The following is a 21,266-nucleotide window of genomic DNA, read 5'->3' as shown; positions in this document are numbered from 1 at the left end:
TATTATTCATTTTATATGTTGCTGGGTTGATTTGTTTATATTTTCTTGGGAATTCTGACGTCTGTATTCACTGGCCTGTACTGTTGTTGCCCTGTGCTATCTTAGTGTGACTTTGGAATCAGGTGACGTAGGCTTCACGAAATCAGTTGGAAAGTGTTTCCTCCTCTTCTGCTTTCCGGGAAAGCTTGTAGAGAAATGTTGTTTCTTCTTTAAATGCTTTGTGGACTCACTGGTCCTGCAGAGTTCTTTCTTGGAAAGATTCCGTTTTTAAAATAGATACAGGACAATTCAGCTTATGTATTTTTTTCTGGGGTGACTTTTGGTAGTTTATGACTTTCAAGGAATTGGTTTAGTTCGTCAAAATTGCCAAATATATGTACCTAGAGTTGTTCGTAGTGTTCTTTCTTATCTTTTTAATCTCTGTGGCATCTGTAGTAATATCCTGTCTTTTATGTTTTCATTTTTGCTGCCTTTTTCTTTTGACATTTTCATATTCCTTTTATAACTTCTCATGGTGATTGCTTAATTTATTTTATTTATTTATTTACTTTTTTGAGGAAGATTAGCCCTGAGCTAACATCTGCCGCCAATCCTCCTTTTTTCCTGAGGAAGACTGGCCCTGAGCTAACATCCCTCCTCATCTTCCTCTACTTTATATGTGGGACGCCTACCACAGCATGCCTTTATATGTAGGTCCACACCCGGGATCCAAACCAGCAAACCCTGGGCCGCCGCAGCGGAGCATGTGAAACCAAGCGCTGTGCCACCTGGCCAGTGCTCATAGTACCTAATTTTGATTGAAATTTTTTTGCTGCCCTGACTTAAGAGAGTTTTTTTACTTCAAGATATGAGTTTTCTTCTCCTGATTTTGTTTTGAATTCTTAGTTTTAGTGAATCATAACTAGGGAATATTGCCTGTACTATATGGAAACTGGAACTTAATTGGGATTTTCTTTGTGGACAAATGTTGCATATCTTCCATAGGCACATGTAAAAAGATTCTATTCACTGTTTTTAAGGTGCAAAGATTTCCATATGTTAATTATATCTACCGTGTTAGTTAATTATACTATTTAGGCCTACTTCGTATATCTTTGACTAACAGAATTCAGTTAAGTTCCCTCATTATTACTGACTTTCTGTTATGTATCTGTTTTTTCCTCCAAGTAAGTCTTGTGGTGTTCACTTTAATCCATGCTGATGCGTTTATTCAGTGCGTCACTCAGACTCATACTCTGCCCGTTTTTTTGTTTCTCAGCTTGTTGAATCCCTCAGTTTCAGAGATGTGTCTTGTAAACATCATCATATTGCTTTTCACTTGTGACCCAATCTGAATTTACTTCTCCATTAATAGATGAGCATTTTAGTTTCCTATTGCTGCTGTAACAAGTTATCACAAATTTAGTGGCCTAAACTGGCACGAATTTATTATCTTACAGTCCTGGAGATCAGAAGTTTGAAATGGGTCTTACTGGGCTAAAATCAAAGTGCTGCCCTGGCTGCATTCATTCGAGGTTCTCGGGGACAATTCGTTTCCTTGCTTTTTCCAGTTTCCAGAGGCTGCCTGCACGCCTTGGCTCGTGGCCCCTTCCTCCATCTTCAAAGCCAGCACTGGTGGGTTGAGTGCTCCTCAGATGGATCACTCTGACTCCTCTTGTATTGTCAAACCTCCCTCTGCCTCTTTAAAGACCCCGCGTGATTACATCAGGCCCACCCAGGTAATCCAGATTAATTAAAACAATCTCCTTAAAGTCAGCTGACCTGAAACCTTAATTCCACCTGCAACCCTGGCCTGTAACCCAACGAATTCACAGGTTGCAGGGATGGAGGTGAACATCTTTGAGGCCCATTATCCCTCCCCTCACAGTGAGTTCAGCCCTTTTGCATTGATAGTATGATCAAAATGTTGGTCCGAGTTCCGACATATTATTATGCTTTCTTTGCTTTGTGATCAATTTTCTTTGTTTCATTTCCTGTACATACTTCCTCTGATATTTAGAAAAGTTTGTACTTTAATCATTAGCTTTAAAATTATAATTTTATGTGATACTCCTAGTCCTCTATTTTTTTCTTATTAGTTCCCTATCATCACATTTTAGTTAATATTTTTTTAGTGATTATGTTCAGGCTCTTAAATATGCCATGATAGATTGGCTTATTGCCTTAAGTTCCTCACTCTGGGGCTATATATTATGCCCGCCCCCATTGATGATGGGCGTGGACACGTAGCTTGCTTTGGCCAATGGAATGCTGGCAGATAGGAAGCAGCCGAGGTCGGCCCTGTGCTTCATCGGTTGGCTTGGCCTCCTCTACTCTTGCGGTGTGCTATGAGAAGACCTGCCTCCAGGTGGCTGCTGCCCCTTTAGCCTGAGTCCAGAACTAATACATGTGGGTATCTGAACCCAACCCACTGCTTAGAGCCAAACCCAGGATGACCCACAGCCTGACGCAGGGCCACTCGACAATTCCACTGTGGATCAGGCCAAACCTCGGTCAAACTGATAACAGCTAAGTGTGAGAATAAATGATCTTGTTGATGTTCTTGTAAACCACTGACTTTTTGAGGTTGGTTATTATATAACAAAAGCTGGCTTATGTTTGTATTACTTTATTTGTCAACTTTAAATGATATTCTTTTGCTCCCAGCCATTACATGAAACGATCAACATACTTTCTTTTCCTTATATTTTCTTTACCTTTTCTTTCCCCAGTTTTTGTAAGTTTTATCATTTCTATAATGTTTTAGAACATTCATCTTCCATTCTACCACTTTAATACCCACATTAATATTAGTCTTGACTCTATTGTCAAGTATGCACAATATTCACTGTCAGCCCTTGTATAAAGTTTCTCAAAAAGATGGCTTGGATGGCTGAAGTTTGTCATTTTTATTTTCCTCAAGAAGGGCTCGTGGCAAGACATTCTCTGAGCTCTTGTGTTTTTAAAATTGCATTTCTCTAGCTTTTATATTTAAAGAATATAAAGGAATAAAGTAATTGATTCATACTCTCTTTCATTAAAAATTGTTTAAATGTCACTCTATTTCATCTGGGATTGAATGTAGTAGCTCCAGAGAAATCTGAAGCCAGTTGGAGAAGAGAGAAACTAAAGTCCCATAGATGGGGGAGAATTAGAAATCTTTATATTTGAAGTCCACGAACTTTATGAGAAGATATCTCAATGTTGACCATTTGGGGGACATCTTTCTCAGGCACACAATGTGGCCTTTGCAATATGTAGATTCAAGTGGGGATTTTTAGGGAAGTTTTCTTGATTTATACCTTTACTATTTGTTCTGTTTCATTATTTTGGGGTTTTTCTGTGGGAACTCCAATTACACATATATTTGATCTCCCTTGCCTGTCTTCCACATCGATCATTATCCAGTCCTATTTAACTCTTTCTATATCTACATTTCACTTTGTTCATGCTTCTCATTTCCATTTTCTATGTCCTTTCTTGTGTTTTTGTAGTGTTTACTAACCCTTATCCTCTTTTAAATTTTGTCTTCATTTTTGCAATGGTTTTACTTTTTCTTCTATTTCTTTTCTGAGTTTTGCCAGATTGCATCTCATCTTCTGCTGCTGCCTTGCAATCTTATCCCTGAGTTATTGCATAATGATTATTCTCAGAGATGATTATTTCTTCATGATATTTTGTTCATGGTAGGAGGTTTGTTCACAATTTTAATCTTTTTCAAGGCCATTTTACTAATGAGTGTTATTTGTTTATAAATTTTGCCACTCCTTTCCTTCTAAAAAGAAAAAATCTTATAGTATATTTGTGAAAATACAGCACTGGTATGGCTGTATTATTGACTGCATTAGAATTTTTATGGGCCAAATATTAGGCAAAAGTTTCTGTAGGTGGAGAGAGGCCAGAATAGAATTATAATCAAGGTGGCTTTCACAACTCAGAAGCTCTCTTCTCCTCACTTGCACAAAGTCAGACAGCTTCTCATAAGAATAGGTTATCTACATGCTTCTAGAAGTAACCTGGTGTGGAGGATTAAATTTCTATTCTCACTTCTTCATCCCCCACAGTGATATACATCTACACCCTTGCCACGGCCTCATGGTGATGGATTGTACTTCCTGACCCCTTGGCGTCAGATTTGACCATGCAACTTGCTTTGGCTAATGGGCTGTTAGTGGGTATACCATGGGCAAAGCATGAAACGTGCTTGTGTACTTGGGTTTACCTTCTTGGCTCTTGCTTTTTATCATGAGATGAGTATACCTCAGGTAGCCACTGGATTACGAAGGTTGAGATACATGTGGAGCAGACCAGCACCCAGCCCTCAGACTAGAGTCAGACACAGCTTTAACCAGCCTAGATACCCCAACCGCAGCCACCCTGAAGAGGCATGAACAAGAAATAAATGTTTATTGAGTTTGGACTTGTTTGTTACACAGCAAAAACTGACTGATACTTCCAGCTTCCTCACTTCTCTGAACCTAACCAAGTTTGGGGGACTTCTCCCTCTCAGCTTACCCACTTTCCTCATTCTCTTTTTCAATCAAAGGATATAGATTTTCTCCCTCAGATGGATATAGATATGTAGATATATAGAAAGGATATAGATATAGATTTTCTCCCTCGGAATGGTTCCCCCAGTTTCAAGAAACTTTTTTTTTTTTTTGGTCTAATACTTTACTGAGCTCTTCCTTCTGCTTTTGGCCACTTCCTCTCACACTACAGCCTCTCACACACAGCTACTGCATGCTCTTGAAAGTCCTTCCAAGATATTTTCCAGTCTGTGTCCTAGCTTCACTGAAAAAGGAGTTTGGCTTTCTGTTTTCTATTCTCCTTATTGCTTTAGATGGTATCCAGAAGGAGAGGGGGAGAATATCAAGTTTGCATATCCATTTTCAAATGGAAATCTTTGCCTTGCTTCCAGAATTGGAGAGTAGCATGGAGTCTTGGAAAGAACACGGACTTTGGAACCAGACAGATCTGGATCAAATCCTGGCTCTGCCACTAATTTTCTGTGTGAATTTGAAAAACTTACACAACCTCTCTGAGCTTTAGTTTGTTTCCTCATCTATAAAGAGAACCTAGCAACACTTACTTTGGAGAGTTATTTATTGGAAAGAACATCCTCAGAGTATCAAAGCTAAACGATAGTAGGGCAAATAGGAGGCACACTAAAAAATGGCATTATTATACTTTCTTTGTGGTGCTGTTGATGGCGGTTAGGAAATGAAAGATGCAGGAAAGCACTTTTAAAAGCACCCAGGGGATCAGGCAATAAAAGCATAGAGATGTGCCTCCCACCATTCGAAACGTGTATAGGAGCCATGAGAGCTGCAGGTCCTTTCAGAAGCTTGGAAAACAGCTTCTTTCCTGGCACCCTGCCTGCCTTTTCAGTCCCTGGATTTTCTGACCCCACCACTGCAGACCAGCTGCCCTGGTTCTGGGGATGAGGCAGGTGGCTCAAGCCAAGCCAATCAGCACAACCTCCTTCCCTGAACACTGCCCTGGATTCATGGGTGGATGTGTGATTCATCCAGGCCCAGCAAAATTGTGAAAGATGTTTGCTGGTGGCTTCAGGAAAGCAAGGTTTCACTCTTCTGAGAGAGTTTCTAGAAACAAACTTGTCTCTCTCCCTGGACATAGGCATCAAATCCCAGAAGATTTTGGCAGCCCTCTGACAGCTACAACAAGAAAGAAGACAGCCTTAGGCTGAGGCTGGCATGGCAGAAAGGAAAGACCCTGGATCCCTGATGATACCATTGAGTGGCTGAATCAGACCAGCACTGAAGCCCACCCAGCCTCCTTACTGCCAGGTTACATAAGCAATTAATCTTTTCTTTAAATTGGTTGAGCCCATTTGGGTTGGATTTTTGGTTACTTGCAACTGAACGCACCCTACCACAATACCAGATGTCAACGATTCCCAACAATTTCCGTCACCCCCAGTAGCACATGTTCTCAGATGAATGGCATCTTCTATCACGTGTCCTTGGTGGTTCCCAGAATCAAAAGACTATTACTCAGTATCCCTGTTATGATTCTTTCTTTCCATAGACCATGCTATGATGTGTGTTCAATAATGATTTAATAATATTAAAATGTAACGTCTGTTAAGTTCTTACTGCATGCCAGGCGTTGCAACAAGGCTTTTGCTGCATTCCTTCATCTAACTTTCAAAACATCCCTACAAGGTAAGCACCATTGCCTCCACTGTGCAGAGCAGGAAACTAAGACTTAGCCTGCTTAGCTACTTGGCCTATGTTTGTCATCAGTACCGTCAAGTCGATTCTGACTTCTAGCGACCCTCTGGATGGCAGAGCAGAGCAGAGCCCTGCCTGATCTTTTTGCGCCATCCTCTCACCTTCTGGCACTGTATCAGACAATGCTCCACTATTCGTAGAGTTTTCATGGCCAATTTTTTTGAAAGTGGGTGGCTGGATGCTTCTGCCTAGTCTGTCTTAGTCTGCAACCTATGTTACAGATCAATAAACTGATGAGTCCAAGAACCAAACTCAGATCTCCTTGACTCCAAAATCAAATTCTTAAACACTAGGCTGAAACATCTCTTAAAAAAACATTTACCCAGGGGCTGGCCCCATGGCCGAGTGGTTAAGTTCGTGCGCTCCGCTGCAGGCGGTCCAGTGTTTCGTTGGTTCGAATCCTGGGCACGGACATGGCACTGCTCATCAAACCACGCTGAGGCAGCATCCCACATGCCACAACTAGAAGGACCCACAACGAAGAATATACAACTATGTACTGGGGGGCTTTGGGGAGAAAAAGGAAAAAGATAAAATCTTTAAAAAAAAAAGAATTTACCCAGCACCACGTATATGCCAGTTACCAGAGCTACAAGAGGAATCAGACAGTTTTTGCTCGAGAGTCGCACACAGGCTAGTGGGATACAAAAATGTGTGCACAGATAATTATGACAGGGCACATGGGAGCAGGGGCTGAGGAGGCATGGTGATGCCAACTCAGGAAAAGTCTGTTAATTGTGCAAAGCAGCCAGGACTCTCCCCCGACGGTGATGGGGAGCCAGTGAAAGGTTTTTGGCAGAGGAGTGACACGATCAGACAAGGGTGTGTACACAGTGGGTGTGACTGTGATGTGTCAATGACTGACGGAGGTGAGACGGGAGTCAAGCAGACCTGTGAGGAAGGTGTGCAGTAGTCCAGTGAGATGCAGAGGAACATTCAGGTGACTGTCCTTCGAGGGAAAGAAAGAAGCATGAAGTGCTTCTATGGCATCCCCCTGCAAGCCCACACTGCACAGGACATGCAGCCCGGGGGGATCTGCAGAGGTTGGCAGCATGTCATGCGTTAGGAAGCCACGGAGCCACGGCCCTCTGACTGAGAATGAGCTGCACTCTCCAGGAGCCCTGCTGAACTGCCCAGCGAGCGCTCACCATAGCCGGATAGCAGAGAATCCCACCAGAGTCGGCCAAGAGGGGGTCGTGGCCTCCAGAAGAAGAACGTGCTTCGTAGCATTTTCAATTGTTGTAAAGACTAAATTGATTCTATGACTCATCCGTTCTCACCGTGGAAATTTGTCATTAACCCTGCCTAAGCACACACGTAAACACCCATACACACACAGAAACGTATAAACACACATAGACAGGAGGAAACTAAAGGAACGCTCAGTGGACCGACCAATCATTAGTTTAAACCATTTATTTCTTCTCACGTCCTAGTCTTTGCGGCACCACTTCTGAGCCGAGGTCATAATTGAATTGTAATTGGCTGACACTTATCAAGCACTTACCCTATATCAGGCACTGTGCCAAACATTTTACGCACATTAATCTCATTGATTCCTATAAAGAAAAAAAATCCTGTTATGTATTACTATCCCGATTTTGAAGATAAGAAAACCAAGGCTCATCAAGAGAGTGCCTGAGCAGACATTCAAACCAGGTCTGCCTGACTCCAGGCCCCCAGGCCTTCCAAAAATGAGCACCATCCCTCCCATTTATCCAGCACTGGAGAGTTCTAGTAACAATTTATCTTGTTTGATCAACACAGCAACTCTTTGTAAAACCACTGCCCTGTTTAAGGGGAAGAGGCTGAGGCTTGGAGAAGGACAGCGACTAATCTAGGGTCACACAGGAAGGACTGCCAGCAAAGTTTGCATCCCGCCTCCCCAGACAATGGTCCTAACCATCGAGATACACTGCCTGTTCCGTTCATGGGAGCTTCGCTCCTGCCTGCATGGATACACGTCTTCCACCTCTGATTCTGAGTGGCTGAGCAATGGTCTCAGGGTAACGTATCAACCTAAATTACAGGAGAAGAGAATCTAAAGTTGACCACTGCCCATGTATTTCGCCCAAACACACACAGCAAATAATAATAATGATGATAATATTAATAGTGGACATAGCCCTGGCCATGCTCTTAAAAAGCAGTTTTCTTATTATTTTGTTCTAAAAGTGCCTGTGCACCAAAATTGTACCATACTTCCCAGAACTGACTTAAAGCGCGTTTGGAAGTAGCGTGTTTCTCCTTCCTTTACCAGGCCTGGACTGAGGTCAGGGACACCGGTTTTATTCTAAAGGAGCTTGAAATCTCTGTCCTTTACTTTTTAAGAATCAAACAAAGCATAAAAAGAAAAGTCATCAGTAAGGGGCTTCGCGTGGCTGGCCAGGACTGACTCCACCAGCTTCTGTCCAGTGTCCGTCAGCTCTGGCCATGGGGAAAGGCCACGATGGCCATCCAGAGCGACCAATGAACCAGGAGAAAAGGTATTACCCCTTTACTAGACCCACCGAGTGCCAGGGGCTGTGCTCAGCACTTATGCGTCCGGGAGGGCGTTTGGCTAAAGGGCTAGGTGCAGAAGCTCAGGAACCACCTTGTCTAGGTGTCAAGTCCAGATCTGCCTTACTAGCTGGCGGTCTCAGTCAAGTCTCTTAACCTCTCTGTGCCTCAGTTTCTCCTCTGTAAGATGAGGACTGTAATAGTTCCTACCTCATTGGATTGTTATGAGTCGGTAAATGTAAACCTCTGAAAACAGCACCTGGCACACAGTAGGATCTCTTGTAAGTATCAACCCTAATTACTACTACTGTCTTGTTTAGTCCTCACCTCCATCCTGTGAGACAGGGGTTCTCATCCTCTCCTGGGAGACCAGGAAACTGAGGCTCAGAGCAGTAAAGCCACTATGGCTGGGGAAGTGGCTGAAGCCCAGGTCTGTCCGACAGCGGGCTTGTGGTCTCTCCACTGCACCCTCTCACTTTCAGCGGATGGGCTCTGTGCCCAGGCGTGCCTTCAAGGTGCATAGTCCACTTGAATAATGCCCCACAAGTAGAAATTCAGAAGTGCCATCACCATAGGACAGTATTGACAGGCTGCTGACCACCAGACACGCAATAGCCTGGTCGTGTTCAATTCTGCTACTGACACTGAGTCTCAGAAATGCAAATGGCACTGTTCCACCCATCATTCTAGCCACTCACTCACCCATCCACCATCCACCCACCCGTCCATCCACCCACCCATACATGTATCCACTTATTCAGCCATTCACCCACCCATCAGCAAATATTTACAGAGATCATTCTCTTTGCCTCTTCCTGGCGAAGCTGCCAAAATCTTTAAAATAGTACCCTGTTGAACTGCAGACTGAATTCTGTACTGGGTGTTGGCAGGACACAAAGGATTATGTGACAGGTCTTAACACAAATGTGCATTCTTTATCTTTGCTATCCAGGATACATTTACCATTTACCCCCTATGCCCACCTCCCCGACAGTGAAAAGATTACTCATGAGCCACTTCTCAGTCCACACCCAAGGCGAACTGACTAGTTATCTGTATAACTGACACATCCAATCGCACAAGCTTGAGATATAGTTTTTTCTTAGTATTCAAGTGAAACAGCTCCACCCTCCTACCCTATATATCAGGGCATGTCTTTTTTCTTTGTTAGCGTGACCCCATGTCCCTGAGGTGTCGATTCAGTCTCAGGAGGCAGGTCTGGTAGTCATCATCAAAAGGTCAGAAAACAGAAATCCCCGCTTGGCTCAATAGCTCACTACCCGGCCTAGGCGACTTGGACCGTCTAGCTTTTGTGGCTGATGGGGCCACACTACTGTATCTCCGATCCATCCAGGCCAACTCTGCCTGGGAGGTGGGTCCTCAGTGCTGGCCCTTTATTGTTTTCTCCAGACACAGAATAAGGAGGGCACGGGCTCCCGGGAGGTGGAGAATCCCCTGAGTGTTTCCTGCAGCTCTGGGTGCCGCACCCGCCTCTGCCCTCCCGAGGGAAGCTCCTTGGAGACTCAGTTCTCTCCATACATGCCACACACTTCCATGCATTATCCATGATCCAGGGAGCCTGTGTTAGAAAACTCAGATATCAAGCCACGTGCTCTGCCTAGAACCAGTCCACCCCTAAATTCTTGGGGCGTCTACACAAAGAGGTGGATGAGTCAGAGCACTGGGCCCCATAATACCTCACAAGGCCAAGGGGGTCATCCCACCATCAGACCCCTGGCTTGGCCTCCATACATCTGTGTCTGGTTAGAGGCAATCCCTTCTTCCCCTAGTCCCAGGGCCCACCTATAACAATTGGCAGTGGGAATGCCCATTCTTTTGCCCCCTGTCTTCCTAAAGAATGATGATGGTACATTTCCCTCAGTCTGGGACACCCAGTCACCATCCTATATTCCTTTCCAAATTTCCCACCACTTTGGGATCCTCTCTTCTTCCCCGGGAAGCATCGTTACGCAGTGGGCCAGGGGTGGAAGGGAGACTCTGCCGCTGTGGGAACATCTCACAGGACTGTTCTGAGCATCAAAGGAGGAAATGAATGCAAATGTGCCCAGCACAGCGCCTGAAACACAGAAGCACTGATAACCTTCAGCTCTCTCCCCTTTCTCAAACTGCTCATTTTCTTTGTAACTAAAACTTCTTATCTAATTGCCCTTGACTTCAAATGTCAGATTCCTTAGCCCATACCCTATTACTAATCCACTTTTGCCTAGTTCCTCCTACCTTCCTTTTGTTCATGTTAAAGACGACTTTTCTTTTCCCCTGTGTAAGTCTTGCTGCCTCCTACACTGATTAATTCAGCTGGATCGAGAAAGAGGCCTAGCTCGTTCTCCACGAAACTCCAGTCAGTCAGTCATCCTAAAATCAGATCCACCTGGTGCGATGGTATTTGGTAGAGTATTGATGTTGCTGTCAGTCCTGGGACATGGCACTTAAGAGCAGAAAGATCTCAGGCAAGTGACTTGACTTCTGTAAGCCTCTGTTTGCTGATCTGTAATACCTTTACTCATAAGGCTGAAGTTTGCAAATAACTAAGAGGCGTCTCCGGGGCATAGCCTGACGCGCAGGTGCAACGTAAGCTGAACTCAATGCACCTGGACAGACAGACCCTGGCCCTGAGTCTCTTTACTCCACTTAGCCTATGTCCATGAATAGAATGTATAGAATTCTCCACCAGACAAGAGCAAAACACACATCCTTCTCAAGCTCACATGGGACGTTCACCAAGACAGACCACATTCTGGGTCAGAGAACACATCTTGAAAATTGTGAAAGAATACGATCATACAAAGTAGGTTCTCAGGGCACAATGGAATTAACCCAGAAATCAATAACAGAAAGATAACTCCCAAATGTTTTGTAAATTAAATAGCACATTCCTAAATAATACATGGCTCAAAGAAGAAGCCTCAAGTGAAGTTAAAAAATATTTCGAACTAAATGAAAATGGAAATACAATTATCAAAATGTGTAGGATGTAGCAAAAATGGCTCTCCAAGGAAAATTTACAACATTAAATGCATATATTAGAAAAAAGAAAGATCTAAAATCAATAACTCAGCTTCCACCTTAGGAAACTAGAGAACCAAGAGTAACTTAAGCCTAAAATAAACAAAAGAAAAGAAAAAATAAAGAGCAGCCATCAATGCCAAGGAAATTGAAAACAGAAAAACACTAAAGAAAATCAACAAACCCAAGAGCTGATTCTTTGAAAGGATCAATAAATTGATTTTCAAAAATTGATAAATGAAGAAAAAAGGAGAGAAGACACAAATGGCAACATCAGAAATGAAAGAAAGTTCATCACTACTGATTCCAAGGATAATAAAGGGATGCTAGGAACAAGTCTATGCCCCGAATTTGATAATCTAGATGAAATGGACCAGTTTCTTGAAAGACACAAACTACCAAAATCACACAAGGAAAAAGAGAGAACCTGAATATCCCTGTATCTACTAAAGAAATCAAGTGGATAATTAAAAACCTCTGAAAAGAGCAAGGACTAGGCCCAGATGGTTTTACAAGTGAATTCCACCAAACAATTAAGGAAGAAATAGTACCAATTTCCTGTAATCTCTCCCAGAAAACAGAAGCAGAGGAAGCAATTCCTAACAACTGCACTCCTGGTATTTACCCAACTGATTTGAAAATTTACATCTACACAAAAACTTGCATGCAAATATTTATAGCACCTTTTTTCATAATCACCTAAAACTGAGAGCAACCAAGAATCCTTTCGATGAGGGAAGGAAGGCAGTCTGAAATGGTTACTTCCTGTATGACTGCATCTGTATGACTGCATCTGTATGACATAAGGGAAGAGGCAAAACTAGAGAGAAAGTAAACAGACCAGTGGTTGCCAGGAGCTTGGCAAGGGGGCGGGCAGGGGGTCAGTTGTTGAATAGGTGAAGCCCAAGGGATGTTTTTAGGGCAGTGAAGCAATTCTGTATAATTCTGTAAGGCCCAACACAAGACATCATGCATTTCTCAAATGCCATCGAACCTAACAGCACAAAGAGTGCACCTTAACATATGGAAATTTTAAAAAAAACCATTTGGGAAGTCAGAAGATCCGAGGATGGAATGCAAACCTCGACAAAGAATCCAACTGCTTTACAAATGTATGAAATAACCTCCCAGAAGGAGGTAGAGGAAAAAAGGGCTGACCTGAGTTCATTTGGAAATGAGTGGGGAAAAACAGACAAATCCCAACTGAGGGACAGTCTGTGAAATACCAACCAGTGCACTCAAAACTGTCAGGTCATCGAAAACCAGGAAAGTGTGAGAAACTGTCACAGCCCAGAGGAGCCCAAGTGGACGTGATGACTAAATGTAATGTGGTGTCCTGGCTGGGGTCCTAGAAGAGAAAGTGGACATTAGGTAAAAACTAAAGAAATCTGAATAAACTATGGATTTTAGTAAATACGAATATTTCTATAACGGTTCATGAAATGTGACCATACTAATGTGAGAGGTTCACAACAGGGGAAACTGGGTGCATGGGAACTCTCTGTACTATCTTTGAAATTTCTCTATAAATCTAAAACTTTTCTAAAATAAAATTTTTAACAAGTGAGATGCCAGCACATATTTCTTGACAAATCACCAGCTCTCTCCTCTGCCAGCTCTCCCTTCCCCCTCCAACCCCCCTCCCTCACCTCCACCTCCTTCTCTGTTGAATTTGGAATCTCTGTCCAGTGAACCTCAGTAGTTTGCTAACTGTCCCGGTGCAAAACCAGAGGAATAAAGCTGAGCCCCTGCTCCCCACTGCTCGTTACTGTGAAGCAGGGGGAGTCTGCACAGAGGTCGGGTGACAAAAAGCCTCCATCTCCCCACGGCAATTGGCCATCAACGTGAACTGATGTTCCGACCAGGTCCCCAAACACCGTCTCCCATATAAACTTGTGTCTGAAATAACTTCGTGGCTCTGTCTGCACGTGGCAATGACCACTTTCCCTGGTCAGTGTCTGGCCTCGCACCCTCTCTGCACTGGACCCACCGTTCCAGTCTCTCGAAGGTCACAGATGCTGAGGCTTCACACTGAAATCTTCCTCCTCTTACAACAAAGATCGAATCAGGAAGGCTGTCTTTTCCTCCAATCCTGCCCCAAATGCTTTTATCCTCACACTTTAAATTTACCACCTGAAGCCTTTTCACATTGATTCTCTTGAAACATCTAAAATGAGCCTGTGGGAGCATTTAACATAAAAATATCACTAAAACATTTAATATCTATGTCAATGATGAGAAAAATAGAATTTGAAAATCTCCCAAAAGGTTAATCCTAAGAACAAACGCTAGGGTGTTTTCAGTTTCGAAGTAATTCGCAGTGGTTTGCCTTGCGGTTGTAGACCACAATTTAAAAGGGGCCCTTGTGCATGTGCGCAGTCACAGCCCAGCCAGAGGGAGAGAGACCACCGCAGGGAAGCCAACATGGCCTCTCCTGAGACTCCGAATAGCACACGGAATTTCTGCTCTCAAACTTGGAGAAAATTCCTGCTGTAGTCTGTTCAGGGGCAAGGGAATAGAGGTCCTCAGGGTTCTCTGGGCTTTACAAAAGCACCCAAAAATATTTGAGACCAGAGGGGAAATGCACTGGTTCCAAAATATGACAAAGTAACTGCAAAATTGAAATTACAAATAATTTCAAAACAACGTTTAAAAATCCTTCTTTTTTGCAGGAATAAAATTATTTAAGAGAGGTGTGAGAGCATCTGAATTTGTTTGATGTGACATGCATTGGGACACCGCAAGTAAGAGTATTCTAAGATCTACACTATGTGTCTAGGTACCATGAAGAAAATAATAAAGAAAACTATATTAGAACCCATGAATAGTGTTCAGAGGAAAATCCATAGTTTCAAAGATTTGTATTAACAAATGAGAAGAGATAAAAATAAATTAAGCAATCACCATAAGAAGTTATAAAAGGAATACGAAAATGTCAAAAGAAAAAAGTAGCAAAAATGAAAACATAAAAGACAGGATATTACTACAGACGCCACAGAGATTAAAAAGATAAGAAAGAACACTATGAACAACTCTATGTACATATATTTGGCAATTTTGATGAACTAAACCAATTCCTTGAAAGTCATAAACTACCAAAAGTCACCCCAGAAAAAAATACATAAGCTGAATTGTCCTATATCTATTTTAAAAACGGAATCCTTCCAAGAAAGAACTCTGCAGGACCAGTGAGTCCACAAAGCATTTAAAGAAGAAACAACATTTCTCTACAAGCTTTCCCGGAAAGCAGAAGAGGAGGGAACACTTTCCAACTGATTTCGTGAAGCCTACGTCACCTGATTCCAAAGTCACACTAAGATAGCACAGGGCAACAACAGTACAGGCCAGTGAATACAGACGTCAGAATTCCCAAGAAAATATAAACAGTCCAGGCCCCTGAAGAGTTGGTCTTTGTTGGCTCCAAGGACTTCAGACACACTCTCACTAGTGACCCCGACCTGGGCTTCCCGGGGACCCCACCATGAGTGCTCTTCATCATTTCCCAAAAGCTGAACAGAGAAAATGCTGTAACCTATCGAAAGGCCACACGGCCTGTTGTTTTCTAAATGAGATGCGTCTGATCAACAAAATTATTCCAAACTCGGGCTCTCTGGAAGCTCAGTAAAAAAGGACCTTCTGCATGAGGACACTGTGACCCCCGTGTGGCGGAGGAGGGCCGTGTCCTGCGGAAGGGGGAGGCTTTGGAGCTGGCTGGCCGGGGGTTCCCGCTCTGCCCCGGTCCGTGCTGAGCCTGGCCCCGCCTCAGTCACATCAGGCTGCGCCCATCACACCACAGGTGTTCACGGGTGAGCACGCGAGGTGTTCAATTACTATTCTTTCTTCCAGGGACATGCCCACGCCCCCCAGCGCCACAGCCAGAGCTCACACCGGGCTCAGCATGTTTCTTCAAATAGATACATTTTAATCACACGTGTGATATATATAAACAGAAGCTTCTTGTAAATATCAAGAAATATACAAAGTAAAAAGTGAAAGCCCCTTGGTTCTCCTCCAAGCTCATGCTTCTCCCCAGAGATACCACTGTTCTCAGGGAGGAGGGCATTTTCGCACATCTTTTTCTACATATTTACATAAGAAATAAATATTTCTGGAGCTGGCCCCGTGGCCAAGGGGTTAAGTTCACGCGCTCCGCTGCAGGCGGCCCAGTGTTTCAAATCCTGGGCGCGGACATGGCACTGCTCATCAAACCACGCTGAGGCAGCATCCCACATGCCACAACTAGAAGGACCCACAACGAAGAATATACAGCTATGTACCGGGGAGCTTTGGGGATAAAAAGGAAAAAAAAAAAGAAACAAAAAAGAAACAAGATTGATTTCCAGGCTCTATGAAGGAGCTTCTTTAAAAAAAAAAAAAAAGAAATATTTCTTACACTGTTTAAACAAAAAGGATCATATCATCCACGTTACTTTGTAACTTGCTTTTTCACTTCACGAAAATCCTTCCATAACAGTGCATATGGATCCACCTTTCTTTTAAACCAGCACATACCGTAGACATCCTACACTTCAGTTTCCATTGCCCTATTACTGGACACTTAGGTTGTCTCCAGCTGGCTTTTGCAAGCAAGGCTGCATCCTTTACACAGACATCTGTGAGCACAGAGGGGAGGCTATATGTTAGTCAGATTCCTATAAGCGGAATTGCTGGGTCAAATCATGTGCACGTTTAAAGTTTGGTTGTTCCTACCAAATTTCCCTTCCAATTAGCCAGATCAGTCTACACTCCCGTGAGCAGTCAGGAAAGTGTCTGCTTGCCATCCCCAGCCCAGAGGTTCTGCTTCTCTACTGGATGATGGAGCTCCATCCAAGGGAGACATTCTAAATTGTGTGGTCCCATGAGCAAGCAAATAAGTTTTAATTTCAATAGGGGTGCAATGGATGCTTTCTAAAAATGACATTAAAATTTGCTTTTTCCGTGAAAGTATTATGACCAGGGTTTTGCAACAAACCGCCACTTTATAGCCCCTGGTTCCCCCTCAGAGTGGAGGATCCTCTTTAATCCTCCCCTGGGACAGTCAGGAACATGCTGATTTATAGCGACCCCACCATCGTGCTAGGAAAACCCCACAGCTGTTCTGGCAGATTTAGCACGGAGCTCCCTCCTTCCTCCTGGTTTAACAGCAACAGCAGTGTGTGCTAAAGCAGCATCTTACAAATGGGGTTGGACATTATCTTAATTACGGTCAACATGTTTATAATGCTAAATACATCTGACCTAAAAACTCGGTCTCAAAGCAGCACGCATGTGGCTTGATCATCTCGAACACGTTGGTGACATTTGGTTGACATTTCCTCTCTCTCCCATGCAAAAGGCTTGATCACTCACTCGCCATGCACATCGATAGATGAGAGAGCCCTAGTGTGCCATTTAAATACCGCTCCAATTATTTTCCTGCAACTGTGTCAGTGATGGAGAAACCTAACTTAGCAGAGAAGATGAGCCTTTATACCCGCAGCAGAGTCAACCCCACAGTGAAAATTAAAGGATGCCTCTAAGCAGCTACCTAAATCTTTTCATACAGTTTTCAATTCACCCATTCATTTAAAAAATATATTAACTTGGGCAACTCCTGTGCCAGGCTTTGCTGGGCACGGGGAATAGAGAGTTGAAAAGGACACACTCCGTGCCTCCAGGAGTTGCCCTGAGAAACGGGAGTAATGACAGCACGTGGGAGGGCTGGGCAGGGTTCCCAGGGAGGCTGGCACCTGAGACGAGGCTCAGAGGAAGAGCAGGATGGAGCGTGTCCCACCTGGAAAGAGGGCAAAGGGGTGTCACCAGAGTCTATTTCAGAGCAGTGAATAGGTGAGTATGGCTGCAGGGAGGGTGTAAGGAAGGGAGGGGCTCATGCTCATGCCTAGCCATTATCACCTGACGGCCTGAATAATCATCCAATGCACTGAAAGGGGCCCCGCAGAGGGTGGAGACCACCCTAAGGCAATTAATTTGACAGCCTGGGGGACCCCATTTGGACCAAACCTTCTAGTGAATTTAAGTTCATCTCTACGCAATTCCTGTATCCAGCAAATTGACCCAGGGCCCATTCCCCAGCCCCACGTTTGCAGACACTAGAGTTCCAACCTCAACTGTTCTCACTCCCTGTGTGTCTGCCAAAGTCCTGTCCACCCCTCAAGCCCACTGGTAATACCACTTCCCTCCCGACCCTATACCCAGTGCCCACACCCCTCCAGCAACACTGTCCCTCACTAAGTGTCTTCCCCAGCCCGTCCCGTCCTCTCATCCCCCTTCCCCACTCCTTCTCCCAAAGCAGAGATGAGCACCAGGCAGGTGGACACAAATGTTGGCTGAATTAAACTGTGTGCTTTGACCAAAGTGGTCGCCGGAAATGGAACAGCCACGCACTCCACAGGGTCATGTTTTCGAAACTGTCTTAACCGTCTTCTTCAACCTTGGCTCCATCCAAAGACACATACCTCCCGTTGTCACTGCTCCAAGACGATCAACCTTAGTCTTGCTAGCGTTCGAATCTGGGTAATGGGATGGGGATGCAGGAGTTTATTATATAGCTCTCTCTACATTTTGTATATGACTGAAAACATCAGTAATAAAAAGTATTTTTCACTCCACCAATATTTGAGGTGAAAACACAATATTTGAGTAACCTAAGTTACTCGTTTAGTTAGGACTAGTTCCTGGTAAACAGAACAGGTTCATATTCAAAAGAATAAGCTTTGAAGTCCTAGAGCCCAGATTTAAACCCACCTCATCCTTTACTAGCTGTGTGACCTTGGACACATTGCACGTCCTCTCTGGATATTTATTATTTTGATCTGTAAAACGAGGATGATGATAACGGTGCTCACCTCATAGAATGGGTGTGAGGACAGATGACATAATGAATGGACTGTGCTTGGCACCAGGCCAGATAGATGGTTACTGAGACTCAATGGAATGGAACTATTGGTATTACCTGGAAGAAAACACTTTCATTCTCCATACATTTCATTTTTAAAGCGTTCTTTGGTGATGGTTTATTTGCATATACGTCTCTACTTTAAGCTCCTCAAAGATCAGAATAGTGTCTGATTCATTGCCAGCAGCCAGCACGGGGCCTGAGTCATAGAAAGTGCTCACAAAGGTTACTGATTGCAGATGGCATCGAGTATGTACATAAACACACGTGTGCGTGTGTGTACAATGACCTCCATACAACCATGTCAGACCCCAGGGAAGTACAGCCCTCAGAGACCACGTGGAGATGACACCCACAGGCCATAGAGAGCCTAGCAGACCTGCACAGACACAGCAAGCAGCCCAGGAATCCTCTCCACTGGAAGTGTGGCTTCACCATCGCCTGTTTTGACTTGCTCGTTCTTTCATTTGTTCAACAAAGCTTTAATGAGCAACTGCCATAAGCCAGGCCATGTGCTGGATGTTTAGGAATACAGAGATAAAGGGAAAGAAAATAAGACAGCTTCCCTCTCAATATGCTCATAATCCAGGGAGAAAGACAAGGAAACAAGGAGATCATTTCATTACAGTTGGTAAGCCCCTGGAAAGAAATAAGAGTAGGGGCCGGCTCCGTGGCCGAGTGGTTAAGTTCGCACGCTCTGCTGCGGCGGCCCAGGGTTCGGATCCTGGGCTCGGACATGGCACCATTCGTCAGGCCACGTAGAGGCGGCGTCCCATATGCCACAACTAGAAGGACCTGCAACTAAGATATACAACTATGTACCGGGGGGGATTTGGGGAGAAAAAGCAGGAAAAAAAAAAAAAAAAAAGAAAGAAGAGTAGAGGCAGGAAGAAGGTGCCAAGAAAGGCCTTCTACACTCACGTCCTACTGAATCTTAACAGACGGGTAGGCGCAGGCAAACAAGGCAACAGGGAAGGGTGTTCCAGGCAGAGGGAACAGCATGTGCAAAGGCATCAAGACAAGAAAAGACTTTGTACACTCCACAAACTGTACAAAGTTCAGAATGCCTATGGGGCAGTGCTAGTGGGGTGATGGTAATACACAAGACTGCAGGGGCCACTAGGGGCCTGATCATGAAAGGCACTGAATGAGCTTGATTTTTTTTCCTGAAAGTAATTGGGAGTCATCAAAGAGTGTCAAGCAGGGCATAACAGCCATATTTGCATTTTATAAATATCACTTTGTTAGCTTTCTAATTGCAAAGAGAACACAGGCTTGGGAAACCTACCAGGGGAAATCTATCAGACTCCTATTTTGCCCATAATGGATCCCATATCTAGTACTGTCAAGCCAAAAAATAGCTTAGAAATCATCTCTTCTAATCCCCTTATTGTAGAGATTAAAACACTTATTTTCAAGGGATGTAAAGTGGTTTGAACTACTTATCTTTTTAAAAAGTTTTAAATGAAATAAAACACTCTACCCTGCAAATCAGTCCTCCTGGGGCCCACTCCCACCTGCCCCTTGGCTGGCATTTCTGCTGGGTGGGCTCACTTGTGTGGACATAACTCAGGGAAGACCGTCCTCGATGGCTCGAAACATTGCCCAATTGAGAGCTGGAAGAACAGCCCTGCTATGAACAGGAGAAAAACTGCAACTGGTTTGGTTTGGTTTGGTTTGGGTTTTTTGTATCACTATTTTCTCCTAGTGATTAAAAAGTTAAACCCTTTTAAATCAGAGATTATTCTTGAGCTTCTAATACTATTTAAATTACAACTCCCAAATCTTGGATGATGTAACACACTCAGTCCAAATGCTGCTTTTTGAAATCTGTACGTCACATGGAATTTACTTAACATGACAGAAGGCGGCGTGACTAGATTGGCCTGGTAACAAAATCTTAGAGGGGTTCTCTGTGCTGTAATGCTCACCATCCCCTCAATCCTCTATAAAAATAAACAGGTTGATGTCACGTTTCTATCCAGGAAATCTCAAAGAAATCCACAGGGGTGCATCTAATCTATATAATGCTACAATCTCACGCTCCACTGGTTAGTTCCTTCAAATGACCTCAGTAACCTCATGCAGAGCAGCAGATCCTAGTTTTAACAGCCCAGAGCCAGCTGGCCATCAATTCATTAATCCTGAAACAAATTCTGCAAGGAAAGTACGTTTCATAGCTAAAACATTGTGGACAGATTTATTTAGTCAGTATCTTGTGGTAAATTAAGGTAACTGTCTTAACTACACAGATACAAAAAGCCACTTGCTGCTGGAATACCAGATAACCACAGCAAAAGAGAATGGAGTCTGGCAAAATCCCACACTACATGAACTGTCAAAGTCACTTCCATTTGCTTCAAGCAAACATGCAAGAAGTCAGATGCAGAGCAGCTCCATTACTACCAATGCAAGAAATATTAAGTCATCGACCCCTTTGATGTAGAGATCCTGCGAAGAATTAGTGAGCCCAACATGCTACTGCTCAGTGCCCTTACAGACAGTAGCTTCATTGAAACCCTCACAAGAAGCTGCTTGTTTCCATTTCACAAATGGGCAAACAGGCTCAGAGAGACACACACATTTGCTCACTCTCACACAGCTTGAAAGTG

This window comes from Equus asinus, chromosome 9, assembly GCF_041296235.1.
Source record: "Equus asinus isolate D_3611 breed Donkey chromosome 9, EquAss-T2T_v2, whole genome shotgun sequence".
Taxonomy (NCBI): Eukaryota; Metazoa; Chordata; class Mammalia; order Perissodactyla; family Equidae; genus Equus; species Equus asinus.
Note: the sequence above shows the minus strand (reverse complement) of the source record.